At 38.5% G+C, this 18,638-nt stretch overlaps 1 long non-coding RNA gene across 1 annotated transcript; it reads right to left on the bottom strand.

The window, feature by feature from the left end:
* LOC110403050 lies at nt 11,856-18,119 on the bottom strand. Its single transcript, XR_002441471.1, has 3 exons — nt 17,116-18,119; nt 13,294-13,539; nt 11,856-12,234 (listed from the first exon to the last, which is right to left on the bottom strand). It is a non-coding gene; the product is annotated as an uncharacterized LOC110403050 (long non-coding RNA).

The following is an 18,638-nucleotide window of genomic DNA, read 5'->3' as shown; positions in this document are numbered from 1 at the left end:
TCAAACATCTTTTGCAGTTCCAGTGAGCTGGATTTTTCAAAAACAGATCTCTAGCTTCTGGCATGCATGCAAACAATTTATGCTGATCTGAGTGAGATTTAATTGTTCAAATAATTTTTGTAGGAAAGGAGAAAATAACATACTGTGCTTCAAAGTAAAGGGAGAAACATAAATTGTCAGGGCTCCTATGCTATAACTTTTAATTACAGATATAAAATAATGTATTGAAGGGTTTGCTATGGATTTTTTCCCTATTGCTGTGCAAGTAAAATGGTAATGGTAATTTCACGTGTGTTATTGAAGGAGAGCTCAACTCAAGCTAAGAACCTATTGCATGGAGCAGTTTCCTTTAAAGGTAGTGATTCTGGAACACATGCCAGGAAACAAAAGTGTTTACATCAGAACATGAAAATACTTTTTTTCTAAGTAGTGTAAGTTATGGTGTATTGTTTCAGACAGTTTTGTGCAGGCTCAGAGCAGTTAATACATTCTAACTTCTCAAGACTCTTTGGAAAAGAAATCATGATCCAAACATTTCTGGAAAGAAAAATTATCTTGATAATCTTTTGGAATAGAAAGAGTAGCTTATTTGTTTGCAGATTCATTGGCTATATTCTGTAAAACAAAACAGCAACAACAATTAAAAAAAAAAAGCAAACGTAAAAGATCGTAAACAATTTTATAAATAATTTTCTTGGTATGGTTGATGCTTCCAGTGGAGTGTAGTGCATAATGGTAAGGACGAATAAACAGTAATTATTTGTAACTGGGAAAAATAATTTCCTGACGATTCTTTCTATTTGTTTGCAAGTTATGTCAAATACAGCAAGATTTATAGGTGCCATTAAAAATCCGTATTGATTTCCACAGTCAACTGGGACTTCACTTGAAAAGTCAATCCACAGTTGAATGAGCATCCAAAGCATGTTCTGACTTGTATTGCTAATTTCAGTTTTTAAACAAAAATGAATTTTGGAAAAGGAAGGTGTGGTAGGGCCAGAGTCGCAGTGTTTAGAGATTCGTGCTTGCCACTCAGTGCTGCTGCTTCAGTCACATGTTGTTCTGCCCTGAAATGCCACCCCGTCAGCGATGCCCAAGGTTTTGGTGTTGCTTTATTTTGTTTGGATGCTTTGTGCTCCCGAACTGGTGATCCTGTCCTGTCTGCCCCTGGGTGCAGTTATTTTGGTGCAGCTGTGACTCGCGTGGCCTGACGTGTCTGTGCTGGCCCTGAGGAGCGCAGCCCACCATGCCTGTACTCCAAGGAGAGCTGTGCAGCGGGGAACTAGCACTGTCCCACCGCAGGAGCAGCGTGGTTGTAATTAATTGGTGAGATGTTCCGCTTACACTTAAGGACAGCTTATGGGATAGCTGTGCTAATGGATTGTTCCTGTTTAATGTATATTAGTAATTAAAGAAAATAATTTTTTTTAAGGGGTGAGGATGTATTTGAATCTAATAAGTGCCTTTCCCTGAATGAAGAAGTCTTTGCACAGAACTCTGATGGGTAACATTAGTCAAATGTGTGATAGATCAAATTGTTAACTATGAAAGGTGTTGTTAATGTAACGCTGAAGAGAATTCTTGTGAGGTAACTGAGCGAGAGGCAGAGAGAGTGCATTCATCTTGGTATGCTGACAAAACATCTGAGTAATGATGGCCATTACATCTTTTGTCACGGGCGAAGGTATGAAAAAGAAAACAAGTTGAAGTGTGAGCCATTTAGGAAAATTGCCATTTGACATGTAAACCTTTCTGCCTTTGTGTTCATTTCTATGTTATGGAATGGATTTGCATTTTAGAAGGAAGTTTGATTTGCCTAGCAATTATGGGGGGAAAAGGTGAATTTCAATCTCTAGCTAATTAAACATTTGTTATTTGTTTTCTGATCATGCGTTTGGTTTGTGTTAGAAGGAATAAGCAGTTTTAGTGCTGCTTAGAAAAAAACACATTAAACTTGATCCAATTTATTGACTGGTTTTATTTTTGAAAAAAGACTCGGCACCCTAACATCTGTATTGTGTTTATGTGACTATTGTGCAAATAGGTTTTAATTGAGCCTTCTGTCTTGGGAGAGGAGAATCATTCTGAGATGCATCCTGAGATTGCTCATTTCCTGCAAAATTAAGAGTAAATAAATTTGCCGATGTTTTGGGTGTTAGGGTGGAAGAAGACTTTGAACAAAAGACAGAAGAGATTATATATGCTACAATTTCAGTGTTGATACAAATCTATCAATATCCAGTCCTGCTGCTGCTTGTGTTGACAAGTGATTGCATGTGTTTATCTATCCAGTCACAGATGTTTTTGTTGACTGAACCATGTTTATAAATCAAAGGAAAAATCTAGTCCAGTTCCTGCTACAGTGAGTATTCATCTAAGAATTTTTAGGAAGAGCAACAGATTAATTTATTATATTAGGCTCAATCCTGTCAGTTCTTCGAAGGATGTCTACGCAGATCACAAAACAGAGTACTTTTATATTTGGGAAAGTGGCCCCCCCAGGAGAAAACCAACCTTTCTGAATTCAGGGAAGAATGGAGCAAAGCAGTCTATCTTATACAATTCTAATCCTATGTACCGCTGTCTATAGGATACTGTTATTTTTTTTAAACTGAAAGGGACATTCTCTCTAAAATTTCAGTCCTGTTCCAGGAAATATTCTAATTAAAGAATAACAAAAATATTTGACTAGTACAGACACCAGCAAGTGAATTTTTTAAAACATTGGACCTGCAGTTAATTGAATTAGGATGTGCTATCAGGTGTGAATGGACCCCTATATTGTTTATATTGTCATAATATTGTTAATATATTGTTATAATAGAAATAAACTATATGGCCTAGCTGTGCCTTCACATTGCCTAGAATTGGGTGGCAGTTATTGTCTTTTCAGTTGTGTGGGGTGCAGATTGTGGAAGACTTCGGTTCTGAGGATGTAAAAACAAAAGTGAAAAAGCCATGTTTTTTTCTGATACTTTTTTAGTTTTCTTTTGGCTTCCTTGAACAAGTTACATTCTGGGATGACGCAGTAGACTGACAAATACATCTGAGAATATTTAAATCTGATTATTAGAGAGTGACTTGTGATGAATAGTGTGACTTCCGGGTTTAAAATGTGAATACAGACTGCTCTGGGTAAGCATTGTGCTTGGAAACATGCGGAAGCAGTGAGGCAGCTGAGGTTGTCGGGGGTGGTAGCGCTGGGCTGAGCAGCAGGGCAGGAGGTTGATGGAGGGAGCTAAAGCCTTCAGTCTGTTTTGGGGCAGGGTTTTAATGAGAAAAAGGAGAGCTGGGGCATGCTTTGTATATAATCTTCACCTAGAATGAGAAAGACACTAATATTGTAAGAGTAACGTTTTAAATAGCTAAAGGAAGGCAAATATAAGGAATCACAGAAATACTCGAGTAAAAACAAACGCTAAAGAGGCTGTACCTAGACAGTGTAAGGCAGAATAGCAGCAAATATCCTGTAATATGTTCTGCATAAAGGGAAACAACAGCAGTTGAAATCTCTAGAAAGAAAGAATGAAAAAGTAATTTGCTGAATTCAAGTCATAGAATCAAATTTCCATCCTCTTCTCTCCCTGAACACATTGCCACATTTTGCATTTTTGGACGATGTGTTTGCAATGAGTGGCTCTTGAAGCTGAGCTACTGAAGTTGTGTGGTGCTCTCTCGAAAGCCTGGAGTTGAGGCAGGTTACTGCTGTGTTGTATGGAGGCATGTCCCATTCCTCAGATGCTTCTGTGGTATTTTCCATTTAGTCTCTGGTTTGACTGCTTCTGTGGTATCTTGTATTCACCTGAAGAGCAGGATTAAAGTGAAGAAGGTTGAAGTCTGCTCTGACAAATGGTCTTTCATGAAAAGAACAGCTATAACTAACCAAGACAGGAAACCCAAGAGAAATTGGATTTAGGGTGTAATCTTTTAAACTCAAAACTGATACCTGACAGTGCAGAGTAATGTGGTATGAATAATGTCAGTATTTGAACTGCTTGTGTACATTAGGCGATATTTAGTGGAATTAAATTACTTCTAGAAATTGGAAAGTTTTGATTACTGAACTGCTTGACAAAAAGGGCATTTTAAATTAATTATGAGGAAAGTAAACTGATTTAGTGCAAAACTAAAAGAGCATCTGAGAAATAAACCTAGCAGTGTGATTAGTGAATCTGGCAGCTAATGACAAATGGTGACAGCAGCAGTCTTGGAAGAACTGGGAGTCATTGAGTTGATAAAAGTGTACAGAAGTTGGGGAGGAATATCATACCTGGCTTTCCTTGGTACCATACGTTGACTTTCAGTTCTTATACTCAGTTAAACATCTAATGGAGTTTCAGAAGGTGCGTAGGCCTGCTGATGAGAAGTAGCCCAGAGTTATAGTGGAAGATGTGCTATTCATTTTTAGTGTAAGGGTCTGCTTGTACTGTTTAGACTTCTTGGTTATGGTAGCTTTGCAGACGTATACAGCTGTCATACAGGTGAATAAAGCAATAGCCCTGCAGCATTCAGTGAAGTCACTGAAGTACAGTCTCCAAGAGACTCTTTCTGAATTGCTACAGCAGAATTAAGAGATACTAAAGAATTACTGTAAGCTAAGTGAGTAAAACTCAGGACTCTTAAGTTATTCTGATGTGGTGGCTGAAAAGTCAACTAATAGATTTCTAAAATGAGGGAACTACTAAGTGATCAGTTATCAATTGCAGGACTTTGATGGAACTGACATTTTGTAGCAGCCAGTTCCAGTATTGCATTTATAAGATGACATGGAAGAAGAAACTAGTGATGTGGAAACAAATCAGATGCGGTGAGGCATTTTGGAGTTGATATGGACTTCTGTCAGGTCACTAAAGTGTGTGCACACAAGCAGCATTTTGTTGTTGTATGAGGAGGAAATGAGGCAAATTACAATAAAAACTACATTTAGCCAAGAAAGAATTTGTAGCAAAATGGTCCAGATGGTTTCTCTTGACCCTGACAGCAAAATATGCTAACCAGATTAGAAAATTAGCCATCAGTAGTATAGGAGGGACCACTGGCAGCAATGCTTCTGTAGCTTGTAGTGAACTTGCTGGAGAAATATTTTCTTAAATGGCATAGTTTGGTGAGTCACTGTTTTGAGATGGCCCAAACCCACGGCCAGCACTAACCTTGTAATATCAGTAATTAAATTATTACTGCATTAATGTGTTTGAACTGAACAACCCAACCAATAGTCATTCTCTGGGGAGGAATTAGGTTTAATATAAACCTTTGTCCTGTGGGGGTGGTGGTGAGAGAGGGAGCACTGTTAAAGCTGCTTGTGTTGTACAGTGAGCTAACTTAGTAAAGATAGAAAACTGAGCAGCCTTTGGAATGTAGATTGCTGTTTTAAAAGAAAAATCTTTCAACTGACTTTGAATTGCACTAAGTTATCTGCTGTATATAGTTGGATACATGCTCTTTTGCACTGCAGCTTGTTGTATTGTAACTTCTCTAAACGGACCTTACATTCTTCTGTCTGAGATTCTGGTTGAATGTCTGTGACACTAACCGTAGTGGTACTCGGCTGTATATGAGTCATAGAATCATAACACGGCTTTGGTCGGAATGGACCTTAAAGCCCATCCGTTAGCAACCGCCTGCCATGGGCTGGCTGCCCCCACCAGCTCAGGCTGCCCAGGGCCCCATCCAGCCTGGCCGTGAGCACCTCCAGGGATGGGGCACCCACAGCTCTCTGGGCAACAGTGCCAGGGCCTCATTCTCTCTGAGTAAAGAATGTCTTCCTAACGTCTAATGAAAGTCTCTAGTCTTCTAGTTTAAAGCTGTTCCTTCTTGTCCAGTCACTAGCTGCTCATCCGAAAAGTCAGTCTCCCTCCTGTTCGCAGGCTCCCTTTAAGTACTGGAAGGCCGCAGTGAGGTCTCCTCACAGCCTTATCTTCTTCAGACTATGGATTCCTTAAGCTGTAAATTGTTGCCTGTGTTTCTTTTAAGAATTTTGAAGATGTGGGAGTTTACTTCTAACTGAACTGAAATCAGAAGATGAGGATGGAAATCTGATTTCAAGGATTTTGTTTCAGGTGATTTCTTTTATTCAATTTGTATAAAATGTTTACCTTCTGTGGTATGTGCAACTTGGAAATAATTGCAAATGCAACTCATGCAAAGTTTATAGCATTTATGGTTTTTGTACCTGAAAGTACCATTCTGAAAGTAAATTAAGATAGCTTTGAAACATCAAGCCATGTGATATTTCATTAGCAGTATTTATAGGGTAAAGCAAGACAAGCGGGTCTGCAAGTTGTTACAGCAAAGTAGCAGCCCCAGAAAGAGCTGAAGTAATTTGGATGTGTTTTTAATTGCAAATCTGTAGGGGTTTGTGAAGTACAATCAGTAAAATTGCTGAAAACACAAATGAAACATAAGACAGGAAAAATAGGAAGAAGGGTACATTAATCAGTAATAGAGTAAGAATGTAAGGAATATATGTGAAGGTTAGGAAATCTTCTGACCTCAGTTAGGATATTGTTTTTGTTCTGGTTACCATATTCTTTAAAGATGTAACATTTGAAAAGGGGAATTTGATTGACCTTATGACTAAAGATAGGATCTCTGAAGACAGGCTGAAATCATGAATTTCTATAACCTTTAAAGAGCAAAGGTTGAAAGGCATTTAATTGAAAAATATAAAATCTCCTGAATTATATATCAATATATAACTCTATTTCTTTTATATCAGAAATTATTATAAAAAGAGAACTATATGTCAGTTGAGCAAGTAACTCAGCAACCCCTGTGCACTTGCTTCTTTTGCCTTTCTCTTTCAAGCAGAGGGTCTAACAGACAAAGGAAGCAGGCTTCTCTTCTACTTTTCCTAATTGGCTCTGTTTGGTAATTTTAGAAAAAATAATGTGTTAATGAACATCAGGGAAAAATCTGACATTACTCTTCAATATTCAAACGATCTTACTGATTGTCGCTGGAGGGTGTTGCAGGGATTCTTTTGAATGTGCCTTGGGTTATAATGTTGCTCAGCCTTTTTGAAACGTGCCCACACGCAATGGGGATGGACAAAAAACTTTTAGGAGATTTGGAGTTTTCCTGAAAACTTGCAGGATTTGTTAAATCTTACTACCATGAGAGGTTACAGCTTCTGTCGTTTTATCGTGGCTGAGCATTGGCTTTTGCTTGATACCTAAGTAAATGTATCTGGGATTTGTAGATTTGTATCTGTAACTAGAGGAAACCCTTCAAACCGGAGAAGGCTTGGTGGATCTTTTTAAAGAAGGATCTCTATTCTGTCATTGTTATGAAATGTTGATCGTCAGCACTATGTGTGCATGTAAGTGTGTGTGTGTAAATGTCTGACTGCATCAGAACTCTCAGAGGATAAGCAGAACATTTAATTCTGGTAAACCATCTGCAGCATGCATCCATGGTCTTCAAGTGAAGGCTGCAAGATCACAGCTTATTAGTCTGGGTTCTGAGCTTTGCCTCCTGTGCACCCATATTGCCGGTCTGTCAGTTAATACAGGATTGTTCATCTGAAAAAGCAGTGGCAAATGAACCAGACTTGGTGAGAAGCTTTGCAGTGCTGTCTTAGCATAAAACTCATCTGGAATTATCAAAATAGGGCAATCAATTAGAAGTCCTGTAAATGCACTCTTAAAAAGAGATGATATAACTAGATCAGTCTTAAAATTATGCTTTTCAAAAATAATTTGTCTTACAATGTGTCTTTAGTAACTAAATAAAACTAAAACAAGCATAAAAAGGCAGTTTGGTAAAGTCCAAGAATTGTTGAAAACAGTTATACTTAAGAGAATAAGATAATGTTATGGCCTCGTGTTTATCATTTAAAGGTCTAGACTGAGAATTTAAAGTTTGATTTTTCGTATGTGAAAACCGTATTTTATAATTAACCAAGGGGAACAACCTTGGCAGTAAAATGGAGAGGCGCTGGTCAGTCTGCATCCATCTGTGACAGATCATCCAAGAACAATGTTTTAAAATACTTACTGAGAACGAGAAACAGATAAGATGGAGATAGAGATGCTGTTCCTTTTTTAGTCTTTAGGTTGACAGGCTTTGCTCAGCTACAGTGACACACAAAAAAAAAAACAAACCAAACACCTGAATGTACTTAGGTTTGCTGTCAACTTTTAGAAATGAAATCAGTTTTCTAGGAAATGAACAACTCTAAGCACATCACTTGGTATTTCCCTTTCTCTTTGATAAATACTGTATCTTGTAGTCTCGATCCATTAGAGTTTTGCCGCTGACGTTGCTGTTTAGATATAATAATTTAAACATTTACGTTTTCATTGTGCAGCTTTTAAGTGCAGGTCTAACACAGTCTAGTACTACGTAGTGGTGCCTCTTTCAGTATGCCATCCAATTATTTAAATGTTGCATGCTAAGAACTTTAGGATGTTTTTGTTGTTTTGTATTTGTAAGTAACTGCCATTTTGAGAAAAGATGTCTGATCACTTGAGCTGCTGTATTGATTGAATCTTTCTGTTGAATAGGATCCATAAGAATGTTGAAAGTCCCATTAGAAAATATATATCTTGATTTATACTTGATGAGAGCTACATTGATCACATTCACATACTGAAACAATTATTGATGGAATCTATGATGAACAAGTCATTTTAGTTGTGATGAACATTGGCTTCTAGCAGACGTTTGACACTGAATCATGAGATTCTTTGTTGTTACAGCACATCTGAGGAAATCATTAGGCTTTTTGAAGCTTTTGCAGGCTTGGTCTAAGAGTATTATTTGCACTGAAGACTCACTAGATTCCTTTCACGTCAGTTTTCGTTTTCTTATAAGGATTACATTAACAACTTTTGTTATCAGTAGCTGCAGCATATTAACACTAATAGAGGTATAAGTATCTCGTTATCAGAATGCGTTTTTCTTTTGTGGACAGTAGTGAAGTATTCTTAAGGAGAAGCAGAACCTATCTGAGCTGGTTAAAGTGAGCTCCTAATGTGATGAAGGCAAACAACAGCAATCCTATAGAAAAGTATTGGAAATATTTCCAGTTCTTGGTTCTTCTGGGTTCTGTATTCTTGCAGAAGAAATGATGTAAACCAGAAAATAAATGTCTTTCTAGGGTTACTTTAACCAAATTTAAATGGCTTTTAAAAATGTATACTGCTACAATAAAGGAAGTAAGTTTTCCTGTATTTTTCAGTGACAAAGCATTGCAAATCAGGGAGTTTAGCTGCCAATTCTTAGAATGAAATTAGATTTGCAAGAATCATAATAATTTGTAGAGTTTGAAATGAAGCAAATTACCTATTGGTGTACGCAGCAAAGTTGGTAAACACCCTCCAAGTGTGTGCAAACCACTGAAATGACTGTATACTGTTCTAAATGATACAGAACTGCTTATAGTTATATTCACCCCATTTCATTCCGTGGGGTATGAAGGGAACAAGCGTGTATTTGGATTATTTGAAACTTTGTTTCTTCTGTCTGTGATCCAAAGCTACTCAGCCTGCTTCCAAGAGAAATAGGAACAAGTTGTGACCATCTTTAAACTACTTAAAAGACCAGGCTAGTAAATTCAGCAATGCAGTAGCTAGAAATTGTCCATCAGAGGAGTACACAGATACTTAAAGATCTGTATTGATTTGTGTAACAGCCTGAATAATGAATGTGGAATTTTATTTAGGTTCAATGTTGTTTCAATCACTGCAGTTTTTTTTTTTTTTGGCTTGGTGTATGATCTTTAAGTTAGCTTTGGTTAGATATAATTTTGGACTTACTGCCTTTCTTCTTCTGACTTGGAGCATATTCATATATTTCCTATGTGATTCAGGAGCAGAAATTGGAAAATCATTAAATAGAGCTTAACAGTCTTAATGCTGGAAACTATTAAATTGACTTCGTATCAGAAATGGATGAGATTTAAAAAAAAAAAAAGTTAAAAGACATTATTTAAACCCACCAGACTTTCTTATTAAAATGAGCTGTGTTGAGCAGTGATTTCTGCTCAGCATCACTTTCATTAGGTAACCACCGGGGATTGTGTATGTACTACATACACAAGAATCAAATGGATGGAACTGACTCGCACTTAAACTCGCACAGATGCATTTGCAGAATGTAGTCCCTGAATAATTTAGAAACACAGAATAGAGGCAGTTAAGAATCACAGCATACTAGAGAAGTTACTATTCTGTTTAGTATGACTTTAAGCTTGGACCCCTCCAAAATTAGAATATTTTCCTGCTTTCTGTCATTTTAGAACAGAAGTGCTTTGAAAGAAGAACCTAAATCTTATTGAAGTGTAGAAGGTGGATAAACAGAATTATCCATTTCTTTCTAGCACCACTAAAACCTGCTTGCGAATCTTGTTTTAATGAGAATGTTGTGAAAAATGTACTGCTTTTGAAAAATGTATTAATTCAACCAAAAAGAAAGTGATAAAAAGCATATGTGAAAACAAAGTGAAATTGGTGATGTTGCTGACCTGACTGTGATAAAAATCAATTAGAAAACTGAAGAGTAAAGTTAGTGATTCTCCACAATTTTTAAGGAAGAGTGAATTCAGAAGAAGGAGAAATCAAATAGTGAAGTTCAAGAAATAGCGAGCTACTGGGTGATGTTGTCAGAGTAAAGGGTGAAATGGAATGTCATTAGATGTAACAGGATTTGGAATTGCATTTGAAGCTTTCTGATAAATCGGAACTACTTAGAGTCAGTCCCAGCTATTCAATTTGTAGAGTAACTTACTTGGCATAAAATGGATTTTGAATAATTCTAATGATGAGAAAACTGCCGCTGGTAGACAGCATAGAAGGGTATCATCTTAGTAGGACTTGCTTGTTTTCAGATGTCACATTTATGTCCGTGAACATGGCATGCATCAAACACTTTGAAGCCTATTAATACATCTTAGTTACACTTCTCCTGTAATACAGAAGAAGGAGGATGCTAGGGTGTGCTACCAGGGTTGCGTATTAAAACGTCTCCACCCCTGCTGCCAATAGAAGTACTGTGTTTGAAGGACATATTTCCATTTATATGAGGGCTGCTCTGAAAGTAATGCCTCCCATTTTATTATGTTGGCCTGTGACATCAGAGACAGATGTTGGTGGGATGGCTGTAGAAGCTGAACCTTCCCACCAATATCCTGTTACATGTTGTTGGTGTGTGACAGATGGCAGCCGAGGGGCAGTCTGACAGAATGGTGTCTGACGTGGAAGTGCATACGGAGCTAAGGTGTGTCATTGAATTCCTCCATGGGGAGAAAAATGGCACCCACTGGCATTCATTGATGCTTGCTGAACATTTCTGGAGACCAAGCAGTGGATTTTGCATGGTGAGGCAAAGGTGGTGCATTTCAGCAGTGGTGACAGTGGGTCACCTCCACTGGTGCAGACTTGTATCAGTGTGGCCTGCAGGCCTTGTTCATCACTGGCAAAAATGCACAGCTCATAGCGATGACTGCACTGGAAAACAGTGTTCTGTAGCTGAGAATTGGCTCTTTCAAACAGCGTTACTGTGCTCTTCGTGTCTGTTGTAGTTACCATGGAAGTAAGTAGGAGACATTACTTTTGGAATGACCCACATATATGTTTTTTAAAGACCTGTTTCTTTAGCTGTCACAACAGCGCTTGTCAAATATTCCAAAATGAATCACTTTGGTAGAGCATTGGAATACATCGGTGCAAATCTTCTCAGTGAGAAACGATTGTTTTGCTTTGTCTTCTTCCAAAGGAATCTTTACCTGCTCTTCCTTGGTATATTCTTGCTTGCATAGGGGGAGCCAAGGGAAATGACAGCAGATCTTATTTTAAGGGAGAAGTTTGGTGAAAGAATTGAAAGTTTTCATGTGTTTTTCTATGTCAGCTTTATTTAGTAACCATTTTAATCATCTCTTTTGGGTGTGCTTTGTTAATGTCTGTGGAGAAAGTGCCATAGTCACAGAGATGGCTATCAATTCTAAAAAGAGATTTGAAATCTTTTTCCTTCTGAATAGCCTAACAAATTTTTTGGAAACTGAAATTTGAAATGTCTGATATATCTAATAGTGCAGTATTCTTCAAAGTAGGACATTCTTTGTATGCTTAGCATTGACAGTTTCTTTTCTAGATTCTATGCCATGAGACACATGGATTGCCGACTTCGACCACGCAAGCTCTCTTTCTTGCTGCGGTTCTTTTTATTCTTTTTCCCAAATTAGGACAGTTCATTCCTTCAAGATGCAGGACATCACATCCATACTTACTTATTCTTTAAGGAAAAAAAAAAGTATTATAAAGATGCACTGAGATGGGAATATTGTTACGCTATCAGGCATATTTGTTAATAAGATAGTAACTTAAGTAGTTAACATAACAGAAGTTGATTTGACCTGGTGATATGCATTTATACAGGATAAACAAAGCCTGTTATCTGAGATTTTATTTATTAGGATCTGCTCAAGTGATCCGAGATCCCCCTGCTCCTTGTTTGCCTGTCCTGCCCTAGACCTCAGCACATAATCTCACTGTACCGCTGCCCTTTTGACATGTGATTGCCCTTTCCATCAGCATCTATCCAAAAGCATATTTGTCTAAAAAGGAAACAATTAAATTCCAATCTCATACAGAAAACCTTTACTTTTCAAAGAAAACATACGAAAGAAGTCACAAAGTCGTACGTGACAGGCAACCCTCACTAAATCAGAACCATAAGTCATGAGACTGAATTCAGCTGCTGCCAAAGTAGACACCAAGTCAATAATCTCTGTATTTTGCCTGTTTATATTAGTAACATTATATGCACTTAGTTTTTATTTATTTTTCTGTTAAATCCTGTAGTAAGAATACATTGTAATATCTGGCAAGTACCATTAATGTGCAACAGAAATAACAAGTGTAATGGGTAAACTAATGTAGAAATATTTCAGATATGGGGCAATCTATTCTGTATGACTAATTATAGCAGTAGGCTACAGTGACTGAATTCTATGAAGATGTTAGGCATTGAGGGCATCTCTTATACTGTTCCAGCGTTGTAGTGGGCACTCTCACATTGCCGGAGCTTTCTGTGAGTCCAGCCTGTGGAACAGGCTTTCAGCTCCCCTGTTCCATCTTATTTAAGGCCATTGGAAGGCTTATGGCCTTTGTACCGAACAAACTTACCAGGTGAGATGGAGTTCTGTACTGCTTTTGAACCAGCTGGTGCAATTTGTGTTTAAAGGACTAACAGTTATTAACAGTTGCTTTACCTTAAATGCCTGTCTGGTAAGTAGTAATGCATTTTCTTCCTTAGTTTGTTACTGAAAAATGAAGATGTTTCTAATTTTACCTGGGGAAGCAGAATGTAGGCTGGGTGGCCACTGATCAGATAATGGACTTCGTCTTGTATTCCCGCCTGAACTTAAAAGTCTGCAGCATAAAGTGAGGCATGAACCTGGAGAGCATTCGTGGGTCTTCATGGCGATCCACATTCTGAGCAGTAGCAAGGTGCGGACAGATTTGATTCCTTTAGCTTTTTTGGTGAAGGCCTGTTTTTATCAGTGAACTTATGAACATAATTCCTACATGACAGAATCTGAAACAGTACACTTTTGTCATTAATTAAATTTCCCACAGCTACTGTTTAAGATAGAAATGACTGAAATGACATTTTGCAGTATGTGATGTGTCAGTGACATTTTGCTGGATGCCACTTGTCTGCAGGTGGAGTTCCCAGAAATTATTACAGCCCTCGTATTGATGTGGCTAGCTAAATCCCAGCTCAGCCTGATTTTTGTTATGCCTCCAAGAATGTGGGCTTGAATGCTTGTGTAGTCACAGTGTTTGAACAACTCTAGGCAATGTCTAACTGCTAACAAGGCTTTCTCTGTTTAGTTGGTTTTATGTTACTGAGAAGAGGTTAACTTGTGCATTTTGAAACCTTTATAGCTAACGGACTTGTGAGCTACTGTATGCCACTGGTAGGATAGCAACTGTTTTGTTTGTGTGGTTTTGTTGTCCAGTTTAAGACTGAGGAGTGTGCTAACTCTTACACTGAGAACTAAAGGAGCACTGGTATAAAGGGAAACTCCTGTAACTGTAACTTCACTAATAGCTTAACTGGCCTTGCCATGTGATGGATCATTTTGCCCTTCAGGAGTATTCTTTCCAAGACCTGTATAGATTGAGAAATGTCTGTGTGCACAGTTTATATTTGTAAAGGTAAAAGAGATTCAGTTGCACTTCTGTTTGACAGTTAAAATCACGAAAGAGGACTGTAAATGCTTTCCTATTTGATATTCAAAGCTAAAGCAAATTCAGCTAAGTGAATTAAAGGAATTGGTCTTAACAACAAGATTAATATTTTTTTTGAGCTGCCTGACTGACAGGTCAATGGAGATTTTATTATGGTATGTTAAGGATGGCATTGAAATATATATTTCTTTGTTTCCATCTGTCACCTACAGATTTAATTAATCTTCTAGTTTCTTAGAGGTTTTTATTTTTATTTTTATTTTTACAGAATCAGCTCTTTTACTCCTTGTGTGTCTTTGACAGCTGAGTTCTTGCTGGCAAAAGAAAAAGTTTGACATATTCCAACTGACTAAATGTCCCTACAAATAGAAATGTGTTTTGCTAGTAATAGTTTCTATGAAACAATACTAAACGTTGGTGTAGTACATAAGCCTTTTACCACCCTTGAAAACCCATCTTGAACCTTGAGCTAGTCATTTACATGATGTTTCCTTGGGATTACCTACATTCTTGTCCACTCTGACCTTGTAATTTTGCTCACAGTTGGAAATGTAATGCAGAGTGACTAAGATAATGTTGTTTACACAGACTTTAAGTGGAGTGACATTATAGTCAAGCAAGTGTCACATCACCCAAAGTGAAGGAAGACTTAATTACCATAATCCTGTGAATACTAAAATTCCTTAGGCATGTGTAGCATAATAATGTAATGCTCTGCATGTTGCATTTAATAATGTGAAGGTTCTATATTAACTCTCAGGAGAGATTCTATAGTCACCGTACATCCTTGGTGCATTCCATTGCTCACAGTATACCATCTTCCATTGGAAGTGCAGCTTGCCAGGCAAAATAAACATGAAGTGACTGGACTAGCATCTTTGTTAATCTGGTTGGTATTTGGTGCCAAGGTTTTGTGCAGGTGATGAAGTCTGTATTTCATTAAATAACAGGAATGGATAGGGATGAGATGATATTAAAAACACACTGTGTCTTGGCAAACATACCATTAAATGGACAGAAGTGTTAAGTACTGCAAGACTTGAACAACTTTTACCTTAAGTAGTCAAATGATCCTGCCTTTTTGTCAACACTCAATGCAGCAGCCTTATGCATTCAACAGGAATGAGAAGCAAGATTGTGAATGAGTATGTAATCATAAAAGGCCAATCATGAGCAATTATCATAATCATTTTATAAAAACGGAGTGATTATTGTTAATACATATTGCTCTTATTCCAGTAACACTTAATAGTGCACAGCCTACTCCATGCCTTAAACAGGTATTTCCTAAGAATCTGACTACTTAGCAGCTGGAAGACAAAACGAGTTATGACAAAACTCACGTACAGTCAACAGCTGTTTGCCTATTACTACTTGAGCACCCAGAGTTCTCTAGAACCTGCCTGGCTCACGTTTTTGTTGCCCAGGCTGTACAGTTCTGTGGTCAGCGGCTGACATTAACAGATGGCTTCAAAAGCGAAGATGAATAATCAATTTTTTCTTATTATTGTTTGAAATATGAGTTTTGAATTAGCATTTTAAGGAGACTAGCAGATATAACAGTCAGTTCTGGGGGGGGGAATTGTGTATTCTCATGTAGGAACTGCATTTTTAGACAGCTGTTGATGTGTAGTTTGAAGTTTGGTTTTGATAGGACTGAAAAACAGTAGCAGTGTACAAGAAAACATGAAAAAGCTGGACATGAAAAGTCACGTGGACTACTAGTGTAGGATAGCATATAGACAAACAGAAGCACTTAAGTAAGGAGTCTAGAGTTGGTGTTGGCTTGCCGTGGTGCAAGTGCTTGTGCTCTGAGTTTGCCCTTACACTAGCATATTGCCTATGCCTACTTGCTCTCACTCTCTTTGTCGGCTCTGTTGTTAGAATATGGTGCTTTGGAACTGTCACTTGAATATATGAAACAGGACTAAAAAGCTGTGGAAGGCAGAAGCAGCATTTCATGAAAAACCACCATGATATAAAGTAATATTCCAGCCTGTGCATTGTTCGGCAAGCACCTCTGATCAGCAGCCACTTGTGCACAGATGAGTTTTCGTTGCTTCAAGCTGACCATATTTCCCTTTGAAATAAGGGCCTGGAGCTTTGCCTTGGCATGGTGGTAATGCTGAAGTGCTGCTGCACAGCTAGCAAGTGGGTGTGGAAGGCTGGTGGCACCTGGGAGTGCAGGCTGCTGGGCTGCACCAGGGCCCCTGGAGCGCGGAGGCCGCAGCTGCGTGGCAGGTGGAAGTGCTCCGGCGCTCCCTCTTGTCGAGTCCCTGCAGAGCCACTGAAGGGTTTTGACTTTCCTTGGATGTATAATTCTCGTTGATTAACAGGAGTTCTGGGAAGGAACCCTTTTGTAAAACTGATGACAGGGAGGAGCTGCCTGGGGCAGAGGCTGTCAGATGATCTCCTTTGTGGCTCTGATAGTGCAAATATTACTGAAGAACCAAAAACTCCTTTCCTCTTCCTGAGCTCCCTGGAGGCAGCAGCATTCAAACACAAAACTGTTCAGATTGTTGGAGAGAAATTTTTCAGGTCCTGTCTTTTTTGCTATTTCAAACATTTTCAAGTATGCAAACTTAGATACTGTTGTATGACCAAAAAGGTCAGAGAATATTCCTGACATCCGATCTTGGATTTCAGGATTTCTTAAGCAGGTTCCTTTCTATAGGATGCAACAAGTTTTGGCCTCGCTTGAGACTTCATTTTCTGCCCTGTTGTTACGGACTGAAGAGTGGAAAAAGATTATTTCGGGACATCATGGGTGCTCATCATGAAGCTCTGTGGAACGGACAGGGTGGTGGTGCTTGGAATTCTGCAAATAGTGTCTAGAAACAGATGCACACACAAAGTGTGGATGCATACACAAACACAAGTATTTGCGTTCAGTTTAAGGACCACAACCAGATCTTACCTCATGTACTCAATAGAAGGTTGATGGGAAGTGCAATGGCAGAGGCCAGCGAGGTGTCACCACTTGGGCCCGTTTTGCAGGAGGAAGGCATGGTATTTTTGCTTCGGTAATCCCAGCTGCTTGAAAAGCTATGCTTTTGGGAAAGAAGGGAACCTGCATGTGAAACTTATCACTTACCAGCTGCGCTTGGAGGGATTGGCAATGACCTGTGCACAGGCCCTGCACTGGACCTATGTGCGGGGCCTGCCTTAGCAGCCCTTGGAAATTCCTGCAACTGCAAAACTAATTAGTGAAATTAAGTTGAAAATGCTGTAAACAAGTGAAGTTATTATTCATTCTGCACGGCACTACAAATGTGGGAGGACATGTTAAATGATAAATTAGGCATGAACTGCTTTAATCTGTAAGCTGAACATGCCAGCGAAGGGCCTGCATTTGTAATTAGTGTTTGGGGCCGCAGGAGAGTGGTGCCTCTTTTAGAATGGTGACAGGGAATTGATCAGTTTAGGTTGCCGTGGCAACCAGGAGCCCTGGTTGCGTTTGCCGCCATTCTGCTATTATGCCGTCCCCGTGTTTAGAAATATATTTATGAACTGTAAAGATAAACTACTCAATAATGCAAAAGAGGCTGCGATGCTCAAATGCCAAAGCGACAGGGACCAAGTGAATGCCTGACTACCCGATAACAAGCTTAAGTGTTCTATGGTTGTCATGACATTTCTTTTACAAAGCAAATGATGTCTGCAGAAAAAATCTTAAAATTAGCCGAAAATGCAAATCTCTTTATGAGGCTGTCACCTCCATAATAACAGACAATAATTGATGATTTATGAGATGCCACCATAGCAACCAACTCCTTCGGCACCCCTTGGTTTATCGTACACAATAGACTTGGGCTCCTGTGAAAAAGTTTCCGACATGAAGCTCAGGAGGCCTGCTAGCATCTTGCTCCGTTTGCTCTTATAAAGGAGATTCAGTGCACAAGCATTGCAGGGATTTTTGCAGTCATGAGACAGTTTAAATGGCTGAAGCATCGTTAGTAAAAGCCATCTAATTTGTGGCTGAAGTAATGGTGGTTTCAATCAGAACCTTTTTAAGAAACTAGATCTTTTTTATTCGCTGTTCAAGTTGGAGTGGAGGCTGTGACACCAAGTCTGGGCTGTTTAGCTGGCTGTTCCATTTTTTTATGTAATACTTGTATTTAAAAACATCACTTACATAGATCAGCCTGTTTTTTTTTTTTTAACAGATTGGTGTCTTAGCTAAACAGAATATTGTCAGATAAATGATGATTTGTTGTCTTGTAATTTCAGTAACTACAAAAGAAAAAGCTTTTGTTTATGAACGCGTGTGTTTAGATACCTCGTTGTTCTGTACATCTGTGTTCTTCATTGGAAACCAACGCTTTAAAAAAAAAAGCTTCTGGTCTTTCCGATTACTGTCTTTTCTGAGTGATAGGACTCTACTTACAAAGTCAGGTTCAGGAGAATTGGGATCTGTAGTCTAGTTGAATAGTACTAAGA

The sequence above is a fragment of the Numida meleagris genome, chromosome 8, assembly GCF_002078875.1.
Source record: "Numida meleagris isolate 19003 breed g44 Domestic line chromosome 8, NumMel1.0, whole genome shotgun sequence".
Taxonomy (NCBI): domain Eukaryota; kingdom Metazoa; phylum Chordata; class Aves; order Galliformes; family Numididae; genus Numida; species Numida meleagris.
This window is presented reverse-complemented; position numbering and strand designations above follow the sequence as displayed.